Here is a 9,480-nt window from a genome sequence, read left to right as displayed (position 1 = left end):
CCCAGGGGCAGAGATGGCCCGCCCAGGGCCACAGGGAGCCGGGGTGTGAGCCTGCGACTATGGGGATCCACAGCCGACTTTCTTACTTTCTTCTCGCTACCTGGCCTCCTCTGGCAGTGCTCCCATCAGAAACACAGGCAACCTTGTTGCCAAAACAAACAGAGGTATCCTCCTGTGATCTCCGGCACCAGCGCGCTCTCGCACTCTCGATGGCCGGCGTGGGGCTCTCTGGCGCTTCTCAGGGTTGTCACACAGCCGTGGCGTTGGCTGAGCACCCTGGCCGTTCTGAGCCCCCTTTTCCCCCTTGAGACAGAGACTTGGGGCTGAGCGAGTGGAAGGCAGGTATGCAATGAGATCGCACGGGCCGTGGGCCCACCCCCGGCAGAGGATTAGCCTGGGGGGGGGTCTCTCTCCTAACCCCCCAGAGCTCTCCTTCATAGAACCACTCTGGTGGTGGTTCTAGGGGGAACCAAGTGGCTATTTTCCACGGCCAGGGTTAGGGAGGCCTCGCATACTTGTGTGGGCAGCTAGGGAGCCGCCCGTGAGCGCGCGCCTGAACAAAGAGTCCTCACAGGGTTCCCCTCCCCACGCTCCTCCAGGGGCTGCCTCTGGCTCAATGGAGGGCTTGTGGCTCCCCCGGCACTGACATTGTGCATTGTGTGAGGCCAGCGCAGCCCCTCGGGAAGGTCCTCCCATCAAGGTCACGCAGGCTGACTCCGCAGGAGCCTCGGCGGCTCTGGACCTGTCCCAGGCTGAGGCCGTGGGGGCTCCCCGAAAGAAAGCCTTCCCCAGTGTCTCTCTGCCCTGGGTGAAGGCACTGTCATCCTCGGCTAACAGCTCTCGGACACCGGGCCCCCCAGCCCCCCGCAGGCAAAGCCCCACGATCAACGTTCCCCAGATGATCCCTGAACTGAATGATCCGGGAAGCCCAGGAGGAATGAACTCTGAGCTGAAGCCGAATGTTCATCTTCCACTGGCCTGGAACGACAGTTTTGCTCTCCAAAACCATTCACTCAGAACATTTGTGTGTTTGCTTATTCATCTAATAAACACTCACCGGCTGCTGTTGCATGGGTCAGACACAGCTCAAGGCCCCGGGAACAGCCAGGAATAAGCCGGGAGGGGGGCTTGGGCCACAGGAGCACAGGTCCACCCAGAGGACAGCACCACCCACGACAGTGCATCCACAGGGTGGGGCTGTCCCCTGAACAAAATCATAGTGACACCACAGGAAGGGGGAGCAGGCACTGGGCAGACGTAGCTGGGTCACCCCATTCACCAGGTCCAGCAACCCCAGGACCTGGCTCCGTGTCGGGCACATAACAGGGGCTCAGGAAACATTTGTTGAACGAGCGAACACAAGCTCAAAGGCACAAATGCGCGTGAATGAATGAATGGGTGAACCCGAGCGAGTGAGTAGATAGATGGGCACGTGCTGGCCTTCGAACACACCTGCCGGATGTTATTGCACTTGAACTGCCCTCCACCCAGCCAGGCCTTTGTCTTCTCAAGAGAGTCTGCAAGCCTGGATTCTAGAATGTGTGGGATTCTCATCTCCTGATCCTGTCAGTTTGAGAACAGCATACACTTCGAACAAAATCTGTGATGATTCCTAAAAACACTCCGGAAGCAGCAACTCCCTAGCCTTGCTTGATGTTGAGTGTGGGGGGGCAGGGCGGCGAAGGTGACAGAAGGGAGGGGGAGTCCCTCAGAGGCCGGAAGCCCGGGGCCTGGCGTTGGCTGAGCCAGCCAGCCATTTAGCAGGAGGCTACTGGACGATGCCTGGTCTGCAGGAGGCCGCACTTCACCTGAGGCAGGTGAGTCTGCACACCTCTATCTGCCCACAGAGAACACCAGACCGTGGTGTTTTTCCATGGTCGCCTGAAAGCGAGTGGGTGCACTTCACCAACAGCTTACACAAGATACCTCGGTCTCTGCTGGGAGGTCCGCTGCCAGGCACGGCCCCCGGCTGCGTGATAGGAAGTGGATGCCCAGGATCGGTGTTTGCAACCTTAAATGGGACCCCTGATGCCTCTGCCACGTGGTAGAACACACACAACAGGAACACACTGAGAGCGGGTTGTGTCAGTATGTATTCACAGTTGGAAACATCCTCACTTGCTGATCCGGAGGCGCCTCCAGCAGCCGAGGCTCCCCGGGCAGGAGGGGAAGGGTCCGCGGGCCAGGGAAGGCCGCCGGTGTGGAGCCCCTGCGCTGCGCCGAGGCCGTAAGAGGCATGGTCACTCCACCGGGCCCTCTGGTCCCTACAATGATGCGGGGGCTCCCGCACTCGCGGGCCGCGGTAGAACCTTGCAGCACGGCCCTTCCACTCCCGCTCCGCCGGCCTCTTTCCTAACTTGTCAAAGATTTTTACTTTTATATGTTATAACTCCCACCATAGAGTGTTCATCTTTCTACTTTAAATACTTAATTATCTTCTAAAGAAATTTTTTTCAAAGAAAAAATATGGTTTATAGTCACCCACACAGCTATCATTCCCAGCTCTCTTCATTCATTTAAAAAGACTCATTGTGTCCAGTGTTGCCATGGCCATGGACCAGTTGGAATTCTCCAGCACTCTGGGTGGGGATATAAATAGTGTAACCATCCCGGAACACAGCTGGGTGGCTTCAAGCTGAAAGGGACCCCTAAAAACAATGCCAACGCTAAAATGTCCACAGAGAAGAGGACATGGAATGAACCTGTCACCCCGAAAGAAGAAGCAAAGAGGAAAAGAGAGAAAAAGGAGACAGGCAGACAGCGGGGGCTTGTGTCCAACCACATCGGCAATCACCCCCAGAGGAAGGCCTCCGATCCCAGGGCGGCAGCGGCAGGCCGCACTGAAGAGTAGACACAGCAAAGTGAAAGCAAGACCCAGCGCGGTGCTGCCAGCCACGGAGGGCTTCCCGTGGGGTGGGTGGAAACGGGCCCGAGAGTCCGCCCGGCGGCAGGAAACCTCTAACACGGAACCGCTAAGCGTGGGCGAGCCAGGGAGAACATGCTAGTGACAGGTAGAGTCCAAGACAAGAGATATTATTACCAGAGGAAAAGAGGAGCCTTCCAGAATGTTCCAAGGATCCGTTCATAAACAGAAATCCTAATAGCCCTACATGTATGGGGTATGAAGAGAAGAGCTTCAGGACAGTGCGGCAAACATTCGAGGAGTCTGAGGGAGCAGCAGGCGATCCACAGCCAGGGCCGGAGATCTTTAGCGGTCGTCCTGTCAATCACCGACAGAGCCCGGCCCGGGACTGGGGCGGGGACATGAGGCACTCGGGGGCACAATCTAAGGGGGCACCGAGAAACTCCATGATCAAGATTAATAATATTTAAAGCAATGTTTTTAAAAATCAAATTTAATGCAAAAAAATCCATCTGGAACAAAACATCAACATTTTTGATAACAATAAGATCAGCGTTCCTGGTTTTTCCATCTGCCTCAGGCTGCACTGTGGGTGAGAAGGGCCCCAAGACTGACCCCTGTTTATTTAACGTCTTGTATTCTCTCCAGCGCTTCTATCCATGAGTCACTCAAAACATCACAAGGGGAATTAGAAAATATTTTAAACTGAATGATAATGAGTATATAACATAGTAATATTTTGGGAGGCAGCTAAAACACCTCTATGAGAACATGTATACATTTCAATGCTTCCATTACTTTTAAAAATAAAGCCTTAAAATCAAGCATCTAAACGTTTATGTTAAAAAGCACGGAAAAAAAAGAGCAAATTAAACTTCCACGAACACAAAGTGAGTTATAAAGATGAGTAGAAATTGTTGAAATAGCAAGCAAACAATGGCGCAAATCAGCAAGGTCAAAAGGTGTGCCTTTGAAGAGATTGACAGAATGCATGAGCCCTAGTCAGATTGAGGAAGAAATCTCAAGGGGGGAGAGAAAACACACAGGGAGCATAGCGACAGAGGCTACAAACACTGAATGCATAATAATGAATGACTTCATGCCGATGCATTTGACCGTTTAGATGACAGGGACCCCTTGCTTGAAAAGCACTGTCTACTGAAACTGACTCAGGAAGAAATGAAACATCTGAAGTTAGTTAGTCCTGCTCTCGCACACACACAGCTCCCTGTCCCTCTAGCTCCAGGCCCAATACCACTTGTATCCCAGGGTTCCCTGGTGCCCAGCCCCTCTCCTGGCAGATTGAGTACACAAATCTTTTTACTGATCGCTGTGTTTCATTTTATAGATGTGTGTCACCTAGAATAGATTTGTGCCCTCATTAACTCAGCAAAGGTTTGTTGAGCATCTAGTAGGTGTCAGGCACTGTGTTAGGTAGATATTAGAGCTCTAACAGCTATTTACACTAATTAACGGGTAATTGTATTTGATCATTTATGTGTATTTCTATTAGCGATCGGGCCTTGGATTCTGAATGAGGGACCTAGTCTGTCACCACGACAGTCCTTCTAGGGAGAACTCAGATTCGGTTGGTGTTATTTCCATGCGGCATCTTTGCACCGAGAATCGAGTGTTTTGTTGTCTGTGTTCTATTTAGGGCCACAGAGAGATGTGTGATACAATTCAGAGAGCACGTTAACCAGAAAGACTTAAAAGGCGGTCAGGGTTGTGAAAGCACTGGCAGTCGCCCTGGCCGGTGTGGCTCAGCGGGTCGGGCGTCGTCCTGCAAAGCGAAAGGTCGTGGGTTTGGCTCCCCATCAGGGCCCACGCCTGAGCTGTGGGTTCAGTCCCCAGTCAGGGCGTGTGTGAGAGACGACCGATTAGTGTTTCTCCCTCACATCAATGTTTCTCTCCCCCTCTCTTTCTCCCTCCCTTCTCCTCTCCCTAAACATTAATAAAAATCTTAAAATAAAGAAATAAATTGATTCCGTTCTTTCCAGTTCTTCAGTTGGGGAAGCTGACGTGCACAGCTGTAGATGCTGGAGGGTTAGCCAGGGCTCTCTGGCCACACAATGGACATTTGTAAACAGGCCTGGAGCCAGGTGGGGCCGGTAAGACGTTAAACAAATAAGGACTATCTTGCAGATCGGTCATTTCTACAGGTCATTTCCTGGAGTCCAGGCCAAGCAGGCAAGACGTGGGTGGGCGGGGGCGGCCCCGGCTGCTGTCAGGGAGCCCGCAGCCGCCCTGGGAGTGGCGAGAGTTGGGGGATGGGCCCCTGGTTTCCACCGCAAACCTGGGTAAACACCGGGAGGGTGTCCAAAGGCGAAGGTGTGTTTCCCAGGGTGACACAGCTAGACAAAACAGAGGAGGTGCCTGGGAGGCAGCTTGTGCTGTGAGAGCAGGGTGCTGGGCCACTGTTGGGGGCCAAGGTACTCCTACTGTGCGCTGTCTCCCTAGCCTCCTACCCCTGCTCCCCGGCTCATGTTTCTAGACGCCTTGTCCCCCCTCTATTTCTTGGGGGCTTCCTGACATGTGGGTGTTTGGCTTGAGCTCTCCCGTTGAACTTCGAATGAGGTTAAAGCAAGCAGGAGGTTGCTTCCTTTCCGAAGCCAAAGCCGAAACCTGGGTGTCTTCCTGCGATCTCTTTCCCCAGTCCCCGCCCGGAGGCATGTTTCTGACCTTTAGTATCCCCTGAGTTCCTGTTGTCACCTCCATTCCACGTGCAAGGTCTAAGCACCCAGACCTTCCCCCACCCCAGGACTGTTGTCCCTTCAAAGCCTCCCCCCACGAGGGCTAGGTGAGAGAGAAGCACTACCCCTCCCTCTCATTGGAGGAGGGGTTGGGGTCGGGGCGTGGGGAGGGGCTCCGTGTGCAGGGACCACGTTCTCTGGTCCCCTGGCCTCTCCTTGGTGTTCTGGTGGATGAGCAGACAGAGCACATACAATCAGTGGTCAGCCACCTCCTTTGCAAGTTGCATCTGGTGACCTGGGATCCTCTCCAGAACGTGGGAGCCCGTTCTTGAGCGTAAGACAGAGAGTAGAATAGCACTGCACAAATGCCTCAGGAAAAGGGCCCGGCACACCGCAGCCACAGTAAATGTCAGTGTTCAACTTCCTGAACACACGCCAGCCGGTGCTGGCATCATCGCTACTCAGAACTGTCGTTACTGTCTGGGCCTCGAAGGTCTGCTCTCCATTTACGGTTGAAACCCTCCAGATGCTTTTCCTGCCTTTGCCCATGCTGTTCCATCTGTCTGGGACCCTTCCCATCGCAGTCTGAAGGATTTCACCGATCCCTTCGCGCCCCCATCTGCGGCCGGCCCATGGCCACACCCGCAGGCTGTCCGGCCTCCCCAGGTGAAGCTGACCCCTCTCTGGTTCCGATGCTCCCGCAGCCTCTAATCCATCCTGCCTTCAGCCTGGCGCTAACCCACCCCTGCACGGCCTCACCTGCTGTCCTGGGCCCTGTCTGTGCACACACACACAACCTCGAACTTGGTCTTATACTTGTATGCAGCCCTAGCATGCCTGTATTCAGCAAAAATGGTCCAATGACTGAGCGCATGGACGCAACAGGGGATTAACAAATCAATCAATCAACGTGCCAGGAAAAGAAGTGCACTCCTCCTCAGTGGATCTCACCCCAAGTTACCACAGCCGAGCATTTCAGTGAGACTTCAATGGCTAAAACACAGCACAGGGAATCTACTCGGTAGTACTGTAACGACCACAGTCGTATGGTGTCAGGTGGGTGCCGGGCTACCTGGGTGATCACTTTGGAAGTTTCATAAATGTCTGCTGCACACCAGAAACTAATATAATACTGGATGTCAACTATACTGGAAAAATAAAAATTTGAAAAATCCACACCAACAAAAATAAAGAGATGAAATTAATTTCAGGACCTTCTCCACACAAAAAAAGTGCCATTCACCTGCAAATACAATGCAGTGAGTGGTAGTAGGAGTGTGGCTCATTTCGGGTGCTTACAGCGAGCATTGGGTGCCCCGACTCTCCAGGTCCTGAGGTCGTGAAGCTGTTACAACCCGGCCTCTGAGGGACAATGGTTGTTTTCTTTGCTTTTCACTGGAGTCACCACCCCCATGTCAATGCATGTAAAGAATGCTAACTATAAAGAAAAAGATTGATAAACTGAATTGCATGAAAAGCCAGAATATCTGTTCACCGAAAGACACTTCGGAGATCATCAGAAGGCAAGCCACGAAGCGAGAGAAGAGGACAGTTATTTATATGTATCTCCAGCACTTCCCGTTTGGGCCATACCCACGGAGGCTGACCATACGTACCTGCTATGGACATTCACGTCCACGCTCCTAGGTGTGCACCTAGCAGACACGCCTCCACACGTGTGAGGCAGAGACACGAACAAAACTATTACTGGCGGGATTATTACTAATAACCCCAACCCGGAAACTACCCAAATGTCTACCAACGCTAAAATAGATACATAAATAAAAGCATAGTCATTCATAGTTATGGGAGGGGAAAAAAAAACGAAGCAAAGAAGCTGCAAGATCCCGTCACGGCAGCTCTCGGGAAGACGGCTCCGTCCTGACAGCGGTGGGTGTGAAGCAGTGAGTGCCCACGGAAAGCACACTGTCCCGGTCTCTCCCCCACCCCCAGCCCTCCCTGGGGCCTCGCTGCAGAGAACACGCCCCAGGCAGCAGCCTGTCTGCACGGAGTTGCGGGTTTGCCAACCTCCGCCCACACGCCTGAGCTTTCCAGCAACTCATCGCGGTGCACAGCGGGGTGAGTGCCAATTCACCGGCTCTGGGTTGGCCCTTTGTGAGCTTTATGACACCAATCCTCTGCAGACTTTGCCGGGGTAATCATCATCATCATCATCATCATCATCACTATTTACCCAGGAAACAGTAGCCAGGGTGGTTAAAGCGCCCTAAGAAACTCACCCAAGGCAACTGGTGGAGCCACATTTAAAGCCCTAATCAGTCCTGCTGATGCGGTTTCCAGCCTAGAGCAGGAGAGAGGGGACTGCGCTCAGAGCCGGGACCCCCAGGCTCTGAGCTGTGGCCCTGAGCCACCCCCCCCACACACACACACAGTCTTAGGGTCAGCGCTTCCATCCTCACTGTGTGTTCCTGGGGCTGGAATTCGATGTGGGGGAAGCGTGGCATGGAAGCTGTGCATTCTCTGCGAGGCCTTAGGTGGCTAAACAGACAATTCTCACTTGCAGCTTCAGATCCCAGCCTCCCCTTGAAATGCTTAAACGGAGGCAGAGAATAGCACCCCGCATGCAACCATAAATACAGATGTAGACATCGTTGTAAGGCTATATAATTGTAAAAATAGGGAGGAGGAAGTGGTGATAGGCCTATTTAGAGGGAATTGACATGGAAGGAAAAGGGACAATAAAAACCACCTTGGCTCCTGGCACAGCAGTGTGCAGAGTTATGGGTACAGAAGCCTCTGGCAAGAGGAAAAGAAAAATGCAAACGCTTCTCGTTAAAAACTTGACCCACTGCAGCACAAAGGTTTCTGGGTGTGCGCCCAGGGCCCCTCAGCCGGAGGGAGGGAGGGTAGCAGTGGGCAGTGGGGCGGGGGTGGCAGGACACACAGTCAGGAACAAGCAGTTCAGGTCAGTGCTCACAGGTCTGGAAGTCCAGAGGCCGTGGATCCTGCATCAGCCCTGAAACTGCAAATCCGCACGTGCCGTCTTTGTAAGTGCAGGCTATTTGGTGACCGGCTTGGTTCAAATCCCGGCTTTGCCCTTAACTGGCTGTGACCCTGAGCAAGGGGCTCCGCCTCCCTGGGTCTGGGAAGCGCAGAGGATAGTGCCTGCGGTGCAGGAGGAAGAAATGGGGTGATCTGTGGAACTGGAGGGGACCCAGAGCTTGAGCAGCAGCAGGGGGAGGGGTGGAGCTAAATGAATGCCTGTTTATTTGGACTCTTGTGGTTGGATGGGCACCTTCCTTAGTCCAAGCTAATTTTAAAGTCATTTGCATGTTGAGTTGCACCAGTGGGTGAGGAAGAAGCTGGCGTAGGTATTTTCACTGCCTACCAAGTCACGATAACCCCCTGCCACTCCCCGAGGGCCTTCTCTCTGGCATAGCTGTTCATCGTCTGCCCGCTGGAACACACGCTTCAGAGTGGTGAGGGGGAGGAGACTGGGTCCTGGGCTGTGTCCCGAGAACCTGCCCAGAGTGGGCTCACCGGAGGAGCTCAGAAAAGGTCCGGGCATGAACAGGTGTCCACCCAGAAGCCGGGTCAGCAGTGGGATCGGCCCTCGGTGGACACGCTTGCCAGCCTGCAGCCCTGCACGCATTGCCATTCGCAAATCTCAAACCCATGACTGCACCGGAGACAGAGTCCAGGTTCAGAGCTTAGCACCAAGGACACCTCCTCCTGGAAGCCTTCCCATTTCCCTGCCCTGTGCCTTCACGGTCCCATGATACGGGCCTGGGTCATTCCCCTGGTTGTAGCAGTCCCCTTTCACAGAGGCCAGGGGCGGCGTCCGTGACCTCAGAGGATCTCCCCACGGGGGAGGGAAGGGCCTCAGGGTGGTTACAGCAGAAAGACAATGGCATCTGAAGTAAGCATTGACACAGTCCGTCCGGCTGCGGCGGGGCTGAGCCT

This window comes from Phyllostomus discolor, chromosome 1 (genome assembly GCF_004126475.2).
Source record: "Phyllostomus discolor isolate MPI-MPIP mPhyDis1 chromosome 1, mPhyDis1.pri.v3, whole genome shotgun sequence".
NCBI classification, from domain to species: domain Eukaryota; kingdom Metazoa; phylum Chordata; class Mammalia; order Chiroptera; family Phyllostomidae; genus Phyllostomus; species Phyllostomus discolor.
The sequence above is the reverse complement of the archived record's forward strand: the minus strand, read 5'-3'. Positions refer to the sequence as shown.